We start from the raw sequence: 15,850 nt of genomic DNA, 5'->3' as shown, positions 1-15,850 counted from the left end.
GGCTGCGCATTGCCAGGTCAACGAGATCCGCCAGGATCAGGGACCTTCCTACTCGACAAGCTTTAATCGCCGATCTGCCGCGCAAAGATCCAATCGCCGCCCCAGTAGAAGCCGTTTCGCCAACCAACATCGTGATGATAGACAACCCCTCCAGGGGGAGCTAGGGGGAACCATATCAACAACCCTCGCCAACACGACCAAGAAGTCGATCAAGATGTCCAAGAACACATCAACAACCTCCGAGATACACGATGTCATATTGATGGGCGCCGTTCTCTCGGCATGAGGAGGAAGTACGCCAGCGTCAAGAATACGAGCAAGAATTCAGCAATCCGGATGCAGCCCTCTAGCCACTTAATGTCGACAATGCTCTCGATCCCAATGGTGACGATCCCAAACGGCCCTGAGCATTCACGAGGGCACTCCGAACACTCTAGTGGCCCCTGTGGTTTCAAAATCACCGGGGTTGAGCCCTATGAGGGGTGAATGAATCCCATACAGTGGCTACAAAGCTTATGCCACCGTTGTGCGTGTCGTCGGGGGAGACACTAGTGTCATGGCGAACTATCTTCCCATCATGCTCACGCCAACCGCAATGAACTGGCTCATGAGCCTCGCCCCAGATTCCATTGAATCTTGGGAACGGTTGAAGAAGGTCTTCACTGACAATTACATGGCTACGTGTACTCGGCCGAGCACCAAACACGATTTGAATCGTATTTATTAGAAATTGTCCGAGCTTCTCTGTAGCTACATCAGACGTTTTTTCTGAGATAAGGAATTATATTCCCAACATCATGGAAGCAGAAGTCATCACCGCCTTTGTCTGAGGACTCCATCACCACGACCTCCGCCCCAAATTCAATCGTAAGCCGCCAAGGGGGATTGGCGAGATGATCACGATAGCCGATCAATACGTCGACGCTGAAGAGGCCAAAGTTCACTTCAACGAGGATGCGGGCACTCACCGCTCAACTCGCCGCATCGACGATCACCTCGACGAACGACGCCACAGTGATCGTGGCTACGACGACCACAACCACCATCAGGATAGTAGCCGTGGTTGGCCAGAAGGGTCTAAAGCTGGTCAGTATCACCACCGCCGATAAGACAACATCGTCTCCACCGTTGATGAACCTCATGCCAAACGTTACTACGATGAGCAATATAAGAAAATCCTCGAAGGCCCGTGCCCCCTCCACAAGAACAGTAAGCACATGATGAGGGACTGCCTTGGCTTGGCTAAGGAGTTCTAGGCCAAAAAGAAGGACGACGACAACGACGATGGAGCCAGAGGTTGTCAACCACCTGGGGACAACAATAACGCCTTCCAGGATCATGACAAAGTGGTCGCCACTATCTTTGGGGGCCTCATCGCTGTCGAGAATAGAAGAGATCGAAAACTCACCGCCCGTCGGGTGCTCGCCATCAACTCAGACAACGCTATCACCAACCCTAGCTATCGCCCCTGGTCTGAGGTCCTCGTCACTTTTAGCAGGGCCAATCAGTGGGCGGACATCCCTTCCATAGGGTGCTTCCCCCTCATTCTCGATACAACCATCAAGAAAGTACTCTTTAGGAAAGTACTCATCGATGGTGAAAGCGCCCTGAACCTGCTCTTCGTCGGAGCCCTAAAGGAGCTAGGCCTTGGAGTAGAAGACCTCACTCCCTCCAACTCCTCTTTCTAGGGGGTGGTACCTGGCAGGGCATCCCAACCTCTTGGAGAGATCACCCTCCCGGTATAATTCGGCATGGCTAGCAACTTCTATGTCGAGCACATCAACTTCTATGTTGCCTACTTCAACACCGCCTACCACGCCATACTTGGTCGGCCAGTTCTGGCCAAGTTTATGGCCATACCGCACTACGCCTATCTGTTATTAAAGATGCTCACGCCTGTAGTAGTTCTGGCTCTGTGGGCCAACCTCTTCATCGCCTATGCCTATGAAATAGAGTCTTTCCCCCGTTGAAGCCACCGACCTCTCCATCTAGATGGCCAGTATGGCCACCAACGCCAAGACGGTGCCCGTTGATGACCTAGAGATCCTAGCGCTGGAGCCTCCATGTGCCTCCACCAAGTCTAAGGAAACAAAGGAGGTCGGCCTCAGCCTCAATGACCCCACCAAGATTACCAAGATTGGGGCTCATCTCGACCCCAAATAGGAAAGCGCGTTCATCTCCTTCCTACGTGCCAACGCCGACATGTTTGCTTGGAAACCTGCTAAAAAGTCCTTGTGTGGTTTTGGTAATTGAGTGACAACCTAGGTGGATTAATTGTGTTTATGTGAGATACACAGGTGATTAGTCCATAGGTACATGTGTGTGAGCAACATATGCCATGAAGGTGGAAATGGCTTGGAGATGTTGCAAAGCTCATACATGTGATGATGAAGGAGCTCATTGCACATGAGACATGGCATTGAGTCATGTGATCAAGGTGGAGAAGATCAAGACAAGACTTGGCTTGATAGATTGGTTGCAAGCGTGAAGGGCAAGTCAGAGGCTTTGGAGTGATGGACCGTATGGCAGTGAAGCTTAAAGCAAGACTTGGCGCCGATGGACGAAGGCAACAGTGAAAAGCAAGTAAAGTCAAGATCAATGAACCAATACGGTCACGTGATGATATAAAGTGGATCATATCATTTGGTGATTGGTTGGTGCATATGTTGCATCAATATTGGAGGAGAAGGAATGGAATGCACAAGGAAAAGGTATAACCTAGGACATTTTCTTTCACCAATCATAGGTGTGTAGAGAAGTTTATGACCGGGTTTAGGATAGATGGTCGTACTATCAAGAGGACCAAATATGTTTGCATATTGGTCATCTAGTGCCACTCGAGTGATCTAACTTTACATCATTGCTAGGATTGAGTGGCGTGGCAAGCTGAGTGGCTAATCCTTTAGAAAATGATTGTGAAAAGCTAACACACATACACATGGTGGTGTACACTTGGTGGTGTTGGCACATTTACAAAGGAGAAGAAGTTGGAGTTGATGTGGATCAACTCGGTAAGGAAAAAGTTTCAAAACTTCACCGGCGGAATGTCCATCCGTAGAGTGCGGATAGTCTGACGGTGCCACCGACACCCTATACAGAAAAGACAGGGTTTCATAGAGTGCACTGGACACTGGTCACGCAGTGACTGGACGCTGGGGTCCTATGTCCGGTCAGTGGCAGCAGTGAAGGCGCAGGCATCGGTCTTTGACTAGACCCTAGGACACTTTGTGACCAGACGCTGGGTAGGTGTGTCCGGTCCCGCTGATGTGGTGGCACAGAGAAAAGGAGAAAGGACCGAACGCTAATGCTGCGTCCGAACATGATCGACCGGACGCGTCCGGTCGTGGTTGAGCAGCTCTGGGAGCTTACTAGAAGTGACAGGACATTGGAGTCCTATGTTCGGTCTTGGCACTGTGCTGCGTCTGGTCATCATTTTACTATTGAGATCAAGCGACTAAGATTGAACGGAGGCAACACATGGCGAGCATCCATTGATTGGACGCTGAGGTCCTATGTCCGGTCGATCTGACCGGAGCGTCCGATCACCCCGAGCTATGCCTAGTGAAGGGGTACAACGGCTCTATTTTCATCGGGGCCATAAATAGAAGTGGTAGTCAATCTTTGGCCATCAGCTTGGTAGAGCTGAGCACCTTGGGGGACTATGTGTCTATGCTTGAGAGTGCTTGGGAGCCCTCTAAGTCACTCTAGCTTGATAGTGTTCATCTGATTGAGTGAGTGAGCGATTCTAGTGCGATTGCATCGTGAGGTTGCATCGAGTGGCACTAGGTGGTCGTCTTACAAGCCAGTGGTGCTTGTTACTCTTGGAGGTTGCCACCTCCTAGATGGCTTGGTGGTGGTCCCTATCGAAGCCCGCAAGAAGCTTGCGTGGTGCTCTGGAGAAGAGCTTTGTGAGGGGCATTGTGCTCGCCCCGCAGGAGCCACGAAGAGCAACTCTAGTTGAGCGTGTCATTGAGCTACCCTCACTTTCAGGGTAGGTTCTTGCGGTGCCCAACGTGCGGGCTTGGCGGGTGATGCCAATTAGCCATCGAACCACCAAGTGAGCGGTCGACACAACGGGGACGTAGCGTGTTGGCAAGCATGTGAACCTCAGGAGAAAATCACAGTGTCAACATTATTTTTCCCATTGGTTTGCAATCCCCTTACACAAGCTTATGGTTACTCTCATATACATTGTGCTTGTGTAGTTGCTCTTGTAATTAGTTAGCTTGTGTAGCTCACTAGTTACCTTCTTGCTTGTGTAGCATAGAAGTAGCTCCCTTGCGTGACTAATTTAGTTTATATAACCTTGTTAGTCACATTGCTTAGTTTGTGTAGCTAAGTATTTGCGCTCTCTAATTTGACATTGATTGCCTTATTATTGAGCATTGCTAGTCAACTTAGTTGGCTTTGTGCTTTTGCTTACTAGCATGTGTAGGAGCTCCCTCGTTGCTTGAAATACTAGTGGCATAGGTTTATGTGACCTTGCTCCTAGAATTGGATAGGTGAGCTCTAGCTAGCCCGGCACCTTTGTTGGCTAACTAGGATCTTTATAAGGTGCTTGTGAACTTTGATAAAGGGGTGTAGTCTTGGCTAGACCAAGTTATTTTAATTCCGCATTTATTTCGGTTAGCTGGCGCGATTAAATTTAGAAATGACTATTCACCCCCTCTAGTCGCCATCTCGACCTTACACCTGTAGACATGTCGAGGGTACCACGGGAGAAGATCGAGCACTCCTTGAATGTCTCGCCGACTACCAAGCCGATCAAGCAGAAGCTCCGTTGATTCACGTCAGACAAGAAGGAGGCTATTAGGGTAGAAATAAAACGGCTCTTGGCAGCTAGATTTATTAAAGAAGTGTATCATCCTGAGTGGCTGGCAAACCCAGTTCTTGTTTAAAAGAAGAATAAAGAATGGAGAATGTACGTTGATTACACTGATCTCAATAAATACTGCCCTAAAGACCCCTTCGGTCTGCCCCGGATAGACGAGGTTATAGACTTCACCGCCGGCTACGAACTCCTCTCCTTCCTCGACTGTTACTCCGGCTATCACCAGATATCCCTCAAAGAGGACGACTAGATCAAAACATCGTTCATCACGCCTTTCGGTGCGTATTGCTATACCACCATGTCTTTCGGACTCAAAAACACCAGGGCAACCTACCAAAGGGCCATCTAGATGTGCCTTGACCAATAGATAGGCCGCAACGTCGAAGCTTACATCAATGATGTGGTCGTCAAATCCAAAACCATCGACAATCTCATCGCTGACCTTGAAGAAATGTTCGCCAACCTAAAAAGATACCGATGGAAGTTGAACCCTTCAAAGTGCATCTTTGGAGTTCCATCCGGCATACTCCTAGGCTACATCGTCAGCGCCCGCGGCATCAAACCCAACCCCGATAAGGTCTCCACCATTACTAATGCGAAATGGTCGACCTGCGTAAATGATATACAGAAGCTCATAGGGTGCATGGCTGCTCTCAGTCGCTTTATATCATACCTCGACGAAAAGGGACTACCATTCTTCAAACTACTCAAGGCCTCCGAGTGCTTCTCCTGGTCGGAGGAGGCTGATACGGCCTTTGAGCAGCTCAAGTTGGTTTTAACGAAGCCCCCGATCATGACGGTGCCTCAACCAGACGAAACCCTATTGATCTACATCGTCGCCACTTCTCGCATCGTTAGCACAGCTATCATCGTCGAGCGCGAGGAAGTTGGACACGCCTACAAGGTACAACATCTAGTCTACTTCATTAGTGAGGTTCTTAATGAGTCCAAAACTCATTACCCTCAGGTTTATAAGTTGTTATACGCCATTCTGGTCACGTCGCGCAAGCTACGCCATTACTTCGAGTACTATAAGATCGTCGTGGTTACCAAGTTCCCTCTGGGGGACATCCTCCATAACAAAGAGGCCAATGGACGCATCATCAAGTGGGCAGTCAAGCTTGGCACTTATTCCATAGAATTCAGAAGCAGGCCTTAGGAGTAGGGTATTACGTCATGCTGACGGCCCGAACCTGTCTAACTCTTGTGTCTCTATTGCTTTCTTGTTCTTGATCTCGCGCATCCCTCCGATCAATCTACCATCGTGGAGACCCCCTCGGTGGACTACCGAGCATATTTAGTCAACAGTGATCTATCTATCTAATTGAGATACCAGCAAAGAACTAACTACTCTAACCTGTACCAAATACATGAGTCGTGATGCACCTATGCCAGATACATGAACCGTGACATATCTTAACATGGGCAAAAATTTGTGGCCCCGTTACACGCACGGGCATATATCAATAATAATCTCCTAACGGTAGGAACCCTGCCCCGAACATTGGCTGTGTTTTGTTTGATGTTTGAGTTTAGCGAGAAGCTGAAAGGAAAATGAGAAAGTTCATTTTTAAGAACTCGTGCCTCTCCGCGCCGGGATAGTTGCCGCGCCCGTGGGCCCTCCGTCAGCATGTCTCGCGGCGCGAGCGCCGTCAGCGACCGGTGCTTGGAGCTGGAGCGCATCATCGTGGGCCGAGCCAGGTCGAGGAGCCTTGGACTCGACGACGCGCTCAAGCTGTTTGATGATTTGCTGCCCCACGCTAGGCCCGCCTCGGTTCGTGCTTTCAACCACCTGCTTAATGTTGTCGCTCGGTCCCGATGCTCTTCAACCTCTGAACTCGCCGTCTCGCTCTTCAACCGGATGTCCCGTGCCTGCTCCAACAAGGTGCGTCCAGACCTATGCACATACAGCATCCTAATTGGCTGTTTCTGTCGCATGGGTCGCCTGGAGCATGGCTTCACGGCCTTTGGCCTCATCCTTAAGACAGGTTTGAGGGTGGATGACGTAGTCATCAATCAACTACTCAAGGGCCTCTGTGATGCCAAGAGGGTGGACGAGGCCATGGAGATATTGTTCGGAACAATGCCTGAGTTTGGCTGTAGGCCGGATGTAGTTTCCTACAGCACACTTCTCAAGGGTTTATGCAATGAAAAGAGAGCTGAGGAGGCACTTGAGCTTCTTCACATGATGGCTGATGATGGAGATGGAAGCTGCACACCAAATGTTGTGACATACAACACGATCATTGATGGCCTGGGCAAAGCTCAAGCAGTTGACAGGGCCGAGGGCGTCCTTCAGCAGATGATTGATAAAGGTGTTAAGCCAAATATCCAGACATATACCTGTCTGATCCATGGGTACCTATCTGCAGGACAGTGGAAAGAGGTGGTTCAAAGGCTCGAAGAAATGTACACACGTGGTCTTGACCCAAATGTTGTTACTTATGGTTTGCTGCTGGACTATCTATGTAAGAACAGAAAATGCACAGAAGCTGGGAAGATTTTTGATTCTATGATTAGGAAGGGCATAAAACCTAATGTAACTATCTACAACATTCTTCTTCACGAGTATGCTTCTAAAGGATCCCTTGCTGATTTGCTTGATCTCCTAGATTTGATGGTAGAAAATGGTATTTCACCTAATTATTACACCTTCAACACTGTGTTCTGTGCATATGCTAAAAAGGCAATGATAGATGAGGCAATGCATATTCTTAGCAAAATGAGGCCGCAAGGATTGAGTCCTGATGTAGTCACTTATGGAACATTAATAGATGCACTTTGCAAGTTGGGAAGAGTGGATGAAGCTGTGCTTAAATTCAATCAGATGATCAATGAAGGAGTGACACCTGACATTGTTGTTTTTAGCTCCCTAGTTTATGGTCTCTGCACCGTTGACAGATGGGAGAAGGCCGAGGAATTATTTTTTGAAATGTTGGATCAAGGAATCTGTCCCGACGTCGTGTTCTTCAACACAATAATGTGTAACTTATGCAAAGAAGGACGGGTAATGGAAGCCCAGAATGTCATTGACTTGATGGAACGTGTAGGCGTGAGGCCTGATGTTATCTCGTATAATACATTAATAGATGGCCACTGCTTAGCTGGTAGAATTGATGAAGCGGCAAAGTTTCTTGATGTTATGGTCTCAGTTGGCTTGAAACCTGACTTGGTCTCCTATAGTACATTGCTTCATGGCTACTGTAAAGCTGGCAGGATAGACAATGCATATTGTCTTTTCCGAGAAATGTTGAGGAAGGGAGTTACGCCTGGAGCTGTGACTTACAGTAATATACTGCAAGGTTTATTTCAGACCGGGAGATTTTCTGAAGCAAAGGAACTGTACCTCAATATGATTAAAAGTGGAAAACAGTGGGACATTTACACATATACCATAATTCTAAATGGGCTTTGCAAAAATAATTGTGTTGATGAAGCATTCAGACCCCGCACAGAGCGGGAGCTCTCTACACTGGGTACGCCCTTTAAGCATTCAAAATGTTCCAAAGTCTTTGTTCTAAGGATCTTTGACCTGACATTATTACTTTCAATACCATGATCGGTTCGTTGCTCAAAAGTGGCAGTAAGAAAGATGCCATAGATTTGTTCGCTGCTATCCCTGCCCATGGTTTAGTTCCAAATGTGTTTACCTATCACTTAATGATGGAAAATCTCATACAAGAAGGGCTGTTAGATGAGCTTGACAATCTGTTTTTAGCAGTGGAAAAGAGTGGATGCACTCCAAACTCACGCATGCTAAATGCTATAGTTAGGAGGCTGTTGGGTGGTGGTGAGATAATGAGGGCTGGGGCTTACCTCCCCAAAATTGATGAGATGAACTTCTCACTTGAGCCTTCCACTACTTCCTTGCTAATATCACTTTTCTCAAGGGAGGAATATAAGCACCATGCAAGGTCCGTACCTGAAAAGTACCATTTTCTTGAGGAGGTCAAAAAATGAGGATTATGTCAAACGAAATAAATCCTCAGGTGAGTGGTAATGTCCACATCATGCTCTAATTTGCTGGCCATGTTGTGTTGTCACATTTATTTGATGAAATTCTCTAGGGAAGTTTTGCACTGTTAGTGCGTGTCAGCATCCTGTTTATCTCCTATAAAAGTTATCTTTTCTTCAGTCCTAGTTATCTGTACAGTGGGGATCAATTTTCAAACTATTGGGAGCACATAAGTTTATTCCTTTTGTTTGCTTAGTTTGTAAGATATTCTTCATAGCCAGGAATAAAGTCAATCATCTTGACTTCTTGATGGATTTCTATACAGTAAGCTTCGTGTTTTTCCCCCACTGTTAGAAGTATCCCCCTCCCCCCTGAGTATCTATTGTTAGCAGTGCCTTTTTTCACACTAATATCTGCTGTTAGCAGTGTGTGCTGTTCCTGTTTGTAGTTCCATGGATCAGGTAAATCCAATATATACTAGTGTTTTCTGATGCTTTTGTGGTCTATTTCCCATGACTTGTTTTCTTTGTTCGCTACAATCTCCTGTTCCTATGCCTTCACTTTTTATTAGAGGGAGCCCATGCTGAACTACCTCAAATTCTGCTTAACTTTTGTGTTAGACCATCCTCCTTTGGCTTGCTCTTTTCTGACATCCATGTCGTTGATTCCTTGCAGCTCCATGTCTATAAACAGAGTCGAGCATTGGAAGTCCCATCATGACCTTCATATATGGTGCCAATACTTCTGACCATCCTGCTTATCTGAACTGGAGCAGTTTGGTTTCATGATGGCATCTGGAGGCTGGAGTAGGGGCTGTAGGCTTTTAGCAAAGACCTGAGTGTTTTGACATTACTTTTGTGCATGACCTTCAATACAAGCATACCACCAAGCCATCTTCAAACTCTCAGATCATTGCTTAATATAACTCCAGGTTCACTGCATCATATTCGAGCAGCTGCTGTTGCTATTGTAGCAGCATGAACAAGAGAATGAAATCTAGAGTCTCAGTGATATATATGTAGTACTTTGTCGAAAGTACTCTGCTTTCTCTCATAAGGCTTCCTGAAACTTAGTTGAAAGTACCCTGTATGAAGTATGAACTATGGCTCCAAGGTTGAAAATCGCAACATTGTTATTATCTAACAACAATATTCATTCAGGCAACCAGATGGTGTTTCTGCTCCTGAATCTGATAGAGGCCATCGGAATCGTACTCACCCTTCAAGCCTTTTCTTGCGGTTCCCAGCAGTACAAACAATGAAAGGATGCATAGGCTTGGGTGGATCACAGAGGGAGAGATCAACCTGCTTGGTGGATCACAGAGGAAGGCTAGGGTGAACGTTAACTGATAAGGCTTGACGTGGTGATCCTACTTGGCTTGTTCTTGCACGTTTGCAGCTAGGCTCTGATTATATCTTATATCCACTGGGCAGATATTATGTTAGTTTGTCACGTTTTCATGCATTTCCATTGCGTGACGCAAATTGATTGATTACTCCTGGCTGAACTAACGAGCGATTGTCTGGTCACTTGGTATTAGTCAATCTTCATTGTGCCTTTCAGGAAGAGTCTACCAGCACTACAAATGAGTGGATTCTGATGGTTGCTCTTGACCACGACAATGCCTCTGGTGTGATCAAGTCCCATGACTGTTTGTCGTTATTTACTAGAAAAAGTGGTAGATTCATCCGTTGTGAAGATCATTGAGCTGGATGACTAGACACTTGTCTACTATGTGCATATTTTGCCCATTTCTACTGGGCAGAAACTTGTTGGCTATGAAACCCTATAACATTGCAAACTAAGCAGTTTTTCCTATGATCGCATCATAAGATTTCTTTGCAATTTAGAACTCGTGTGTTTGTACTGATACTAAAACCAGTGCTTACAATGTGAACTGGAATTTTCCTTTCCACTAGGTTGGTGCTGAACTACGTTTTGTGTGTCCACTTGCCATGTCCAGAGTCCTGACCATCAGATGGAATGGCTTGCTTGGATAACCTTTTTTTTTAACGCAAGCTTGCTTGGATAACTCACCAAGATACATAATTTATAAGGGAAAAAATTTCTTCCTCTCTTTCATGTTGCATGAGATTCACTTTTTCATCTATTTAGACAATTATGGTTCTTAACATCTGGCTTTACTTTAGCAAATGTCTGTTTCTACATTTGTAGAGACAGGTTATTTTACATGTCAATTTAATTGGACTATTAGCTTCAATCCATATTTGCTTAGAACTGAACTTTCTGTTCTGTATGCAACTTTTCTTATTTGCTCTGGTGCCACTGTGCTCAGGGGCAGAACTCGGAATGGGACAAGGAGGGTGCTTAATAATGAAATATTATTGTCTCGCTCTCTTAATAATGAAATACTATATGTAAACCATACGTTTTGGCATGTTAATGTTGGTTATACACTTTAATCAAGGTACTGTGCATATAGGGCTAAAAAAGGGTAACATGGGCAACGCATGGGGTGGGTTGGAGGGGTGGGGGTTTTCCAGTCCTGGTAGCACCTGCCTTGTATCCTGTCCTTGGTTGTGCTGCTGACATTCTCTGTTTCGTTTGCATGCTTAATGATTTAATTTTTACCCAATTTTTTTTTGTAAAGCCTCTTATCTCTAATTAAGATGGATTCATGTTCTTTTGTTTAACTTTGTTTTTCACTTCTTTGCGAACTGTTGGAAGAAAATGCCTTATTCTTGTTTGCCTAATGCTCCATAGAAGGGACAACAAATTACTTTTTTTTCTATAGTTCTTTTTCAGTTATGTGATCACTTGAAATAATTTTGGGCTTTATATTTTTGCTTCAGGAACATTTTGGTAATTCTGCATCTTTATCTGTTGGACCACCTGGCCTGCCGTTTAATGGTAAATGAGACTTGGATGAACGACAGTTTGGACTGAGCAGAGTTCATAGTGGTGGCGCTATGGCAAACTACTCTGCATTTGACATGGGTTCTCTTTGGATAGGTATGGATTCAGACAATGCTATCACAGAAATATCCAGAATTGCTTCATGTCAAACATAGAAATGATGAATGCTTATGGCAATAGGGATCTTAATGCTTCCTAAATGTTTGATTCTGATCTTTCAGATGCTTTATCTGGGTTGAGGCTGTAATAGTCCAGTAATGGATCAAAGGAATCATGGCGAAGAGCTACCAGATGAACTACTAAAGCTCTTCTTTGTTCCATTCAGTATGTTTTGTGCTCCAGTTCCCACCTAATTCTGCTCTGTTTCCGGGCTGAAGAAAGCTGCAGCTTCCTTGTCATCGTCTAATCCTGCGACTGCCTCTGGTCCGGCTAAGGTGAGGGAGAAATCACTGACCCTATTCTTTTGTTTCTTAATTAATCCTCATGTCACGCATCCGAACTAGTTGTGCTTCCTCATAAAGTTATGCCTAGTTGAATTGCCTTTTCTGCTTAAAAAATTGTTTCTAATTTGTTCCTTTTTTCCAATTTGTTAGTTACCTCTTTAGTGCTTCGTTTCAGGTCTGGCAACCGGGTGTCTTGCTTGAGGTAAAATTTGTCTGCGCAATTCATTACCTCTGTATCCTAACTTCAGGGTTCAGGCCAATACATTGTCCATTCTCAATGAATAACCCTTCTGTCACAGTTTTGATGTTGTGCGCGATCAACTTGGAGTCGTCCGATCAGAGTTCCCCCACACATTCTATTGTGTTGCAGGAACGCAGGTTGCAATACTCTTCACACCTTCAAAAACAGGAATATTAATTTTAGTTTCTGAATTACAGGAACATTGATTTTGTACTGTTGTTCCTGTTAAGTTGTTTTCGATTGAAAACGTGTGCCTGTTGCTGATTCTATTCTCAGAAAAACCATGCCAGAAACTTATTGTGATTGATTGCTTGCACTTATATCTTGATTGTTGCTAGAAGTTGTGATGGGATTGTTAAGATAGTAAGATAATCATAAATTCAACAACTTTCTTGATTGGATTCAGCTTAAATGATGGCATAAGACTGGTGGAGTTATAAATAATCATTTCATGATAATATACTAAGTTTATCTCATATATCTCACTGAAACACGCACCAGAGGTAGAGCTAGAGCTAGAAGAAGACAGCACAGCAATGGAGGCGGGGAAGAAAATGCTGGCCACCCTGGTGGGGTGCAACTACGCCGGCACGCAGTCCGAGCTGCATCAACGACGTCCACGCCATGCGCGCCGTTGTCCTGGCATACAGGGCGTTCAGCGGGGCGCTGCAGGCCGTGCTGGCGGCGCACCCGGCGCTGCGGCACCGATGAGCAACCGGGAGGTGCTTGGCAAGCAGGGTTCCAGCAGCACCCCTGCCTCTACTGCAGCGACGCCAATGGCCAATGCCGACGCGCCGTTCCTGGAGCAGCGGGAGAGGACCAAGGCCAAGAGCAACTGAGCAAGGAGGAGGCAGCCGCCGTGCCCACGCTCTCATGATTCCTGAATCCTGATTCATCATCCCTGAGATTTGTGGGTGTGGCATGCGCATATGCCAAAATTTTAAAGGTAGTAGTATATGTATATGCATGCAACTCGATCTTCACGCTAATTGCTAAACCAAATAAATAACATTTCTTCTTATTGGCCGTGTTTGTTTGAGCTTCTGTGAGAACTGAGAAGCTGAACGAAAAAAAAAACACTGGCAAAAGCTATAAATAAGATCATTTTTCAGAAACTATTTTTTCAAAAAATGTTTGCTTTTTAAGCAACTGCCTAAAGCTTTTGAACTTGCTTCTCAGAAAAGTTATGTGCATGTCTGCCTGCATGCGTGTCCATTCACCTGTTAGGGTGTCACCGCGTCTTCCCATTCAAGTGCATGCGCTTCCTGATCAGATTATAATGCTATAAGCAGAGATGATGCAGCTAGCCGGTATGGACATGGTGATTAGCACCGAAATACCCCAATAATGTTCAGGTCTCTGATTCAGTCTTGTGGGGGTACAGGGTTTCAACCGTTGAAGCATGCAGTATTCTTTTCTTGACTTGCTAGCGCCCGGACCTCCAATCCGAACGCCAGCGTCTAGATGCTGCTCGCATCGGGAGCGAGCGAGCGCACCAGCAGTGGGCCCACGCCACCCCAGACGTCGTCTGAGCTGTTGGGCGCTTCCCACGTGCATCCCATATGCAACACCTCGGTCTACTTTTGAAACATCTAGATGCAACAGTTGCAATATACAAAAGAAGATAAATGAAATACTTGAAACAAGTGTTTCAAACACCTGTGAAAAAGCCTGAAAAACATTTGAAAACTATTGCAAACATATGCAACATCTAGATGAAAGACTTGCAAACATACGAATGAAACACCTGAAAACAATTAAAACATATGCTTGCAACATGCATTTATATGCAACATCCAGATAAAACTCTTGCAACATTCGTCTAGAACAAATAAAACATTTGGAACATACACTTGAAACATACGTGTATATCAATTACAACATATGCAACATCCCGATATACTTTTGCAACATCCATGTGAAACACTTGAAATACATCTGAAACAATAAAACACTTAAAACATAGACTTGCAATATGTTTGAAACGTCTGAAAACACTTGAAAACGCGACATTGTCGGGCGGCCACGGCCTACCTAGTGGAAAATTGCGGTGGCGCAGACCTTCCCTTCCTGCCGACGACGCGAGGTGGATGGGGACACAGGCGCAGGCGCAAGCCTCCCCTACCTCTCCTTAAGCAACGAGCGAGGTGGATGGGGGCGCGACGCTGGATGGTGGAGCAACGCGGGCACGCAGAGCAGCGAGGGAAGGGAGTGGGTGCCTCACGGGAAGGAGCAGCGCGGGAAGGGCCGGCCACGCGGGAGAGATTCTGGAGCAGTCTCTTCATGCTGGGGAGGGAGCTGGGAAGAGAGAGAGCGCTAGGGTCGGCCTAAGGTGCGGTGCGGTGAAGGGTTTGGAGTAGTTAAGGAGGACACCACAATCCAAATGCGGATTTTTTCTTTTTTTTTGAGGCTGGTCTGCTGGCAGTGCATGAGAGATGCAGGACTGGGCGGGACCGCGGGACGGACGCCCGTGGCTGAGCATTTCTGTTTCTTTTTTGCAAAACCACAACATGCACACATAATTTATTGAGGTCCATTCACATGCGTATCCATCTCCCTCTACTATATAAGAAAAAACAGCTGATCAGAACGTCTGGGTGGTGTAGTTGGTTATCACGTTAGTCTCACACACTAAAGGTCCCCAGTTCGAACCTGGGCTCAGACATTTGTTTTTGTATTTTTCGCTTGTCCCTTCCCTTCTGCTGGAAGAGCTAACTTAAGTACTTAACTAATCACAATTTGTTTTTGTATTTTTCCCTTCCCTTCTGCTGGAAGAGCTAACATAACTAACCACAATGTATTTTTTTTTTCTAGAATGTATAACTACTCTGGCATTTTTTTTGTATTTTTTTCTTCTTCAATGACTCCAAACGGGTTGGCATGAACACCCTTTGCAACGCCATAGATCACATGCATTTCAACCGATCCATCATAGTCACTGTGGATAATGGAAAAAGGTCAAATTTTGGCACCACAAGTGGCTCCAAGGAATGGCCCCAATAACTGCTCCAAATTTATACACCCTAGTTAAGCGCAAGAACAAATCTATTGCCCAAGCTACAGAACAATGCGTGTGGATCAGATCACTGCAGGATAGAATAACTGATGCTATACTTAGCTCGAGGAATTCATCTCCCTGTAGATTCGGCTCCAAGATGTGCACATACAGCCAAAAGTAGAGGAATCCATTAACTGGAAATGGACTCCGAATGAAAAATATACCACAAAGTTGGCATACCAAATCCAATTTGCGGGGTCTTTTGAACCATTCCGCAACAACTTGATTTGGAAAGCAGAGGTAGAAAACAAATGCAAGCTCTTCGCCTGACCCTATGACTGCCAACAATCTGACAAAAAGAGGATGGCCACATCAAACCTCTTTGGTGGCGTTTGGATGGAGCCTGGGTTAGGGATAGGGAAATGGGTAGGGATAGGAAGAGGTGGGTATGTGATAGGAATATAAGACTTTAAACCCATACCCTTGTTTGGCATGAGTGGGATAG

The 15,850-nt window shown here is 45.7% G+C and overlaps 1 long non-coding RNA gene, 1 other non-coding gene and 1 pseudogene across 2 annotated transcripts; all 3 read left to right on the top strand.

Annotated features, from left to right (window-relative positions):
* Positions 1–6,461: 6,461 nt before the first annotated feature.
* On the top strand, positions 6,462–8,791 carry LOC136479119 (protein Rf1, mitochondrial-like; annotated as a pseudogene).
* A 1,114-nt stretch (positions 8,792–9,905) lies between these two features.
* LOC136483328 (uncharacterized) lies at positions 9,906–12,068 on the top strand. Its single transcript, XR_010765416.1, has 3 exons — positions 9,906–10,149; positions 11,600–11,759; positions 11,885–12,068. It is a non-coding gene; the product is annotated as an uncharacterized lncRNA (long non-coding RNA).
* A 2,870-nt stretch (positions 12,069–14,938) lies between these two features.
* TRNAV-CAC (transfer RNA valine (anticodon CAC)) lies at positions 14,939–15,012 on the top strand. Its single transcript has one exon. It is a non-coding gene; the product is annotated as a tRNA-Val (tRNA).
* Positions 15,013–15,850: the final 838 nt, after the last annotated feature.

The sequence above is a fragment of the Miscanthus floridulus genome, chromosome 9 (genome assembly GCF_019320115.1).
Source record: "Miscanthus floridulus cultivar M001 chromosome 9, ASM1932011v1, whole genome shotgun sequence".
Classification (NCBI taxonomy): Eukaryota; Viridiplantae; Streptophyta; class Magnoliopsida; order Poales; family Poaceae; genus Miscanthus; species Miscanthus floridulus.
The sequence above is the reverse complement of the archived record's forward strand: the minus strand, read 5'-3'. Positions and strand labels throughout refer to the sequence as shown.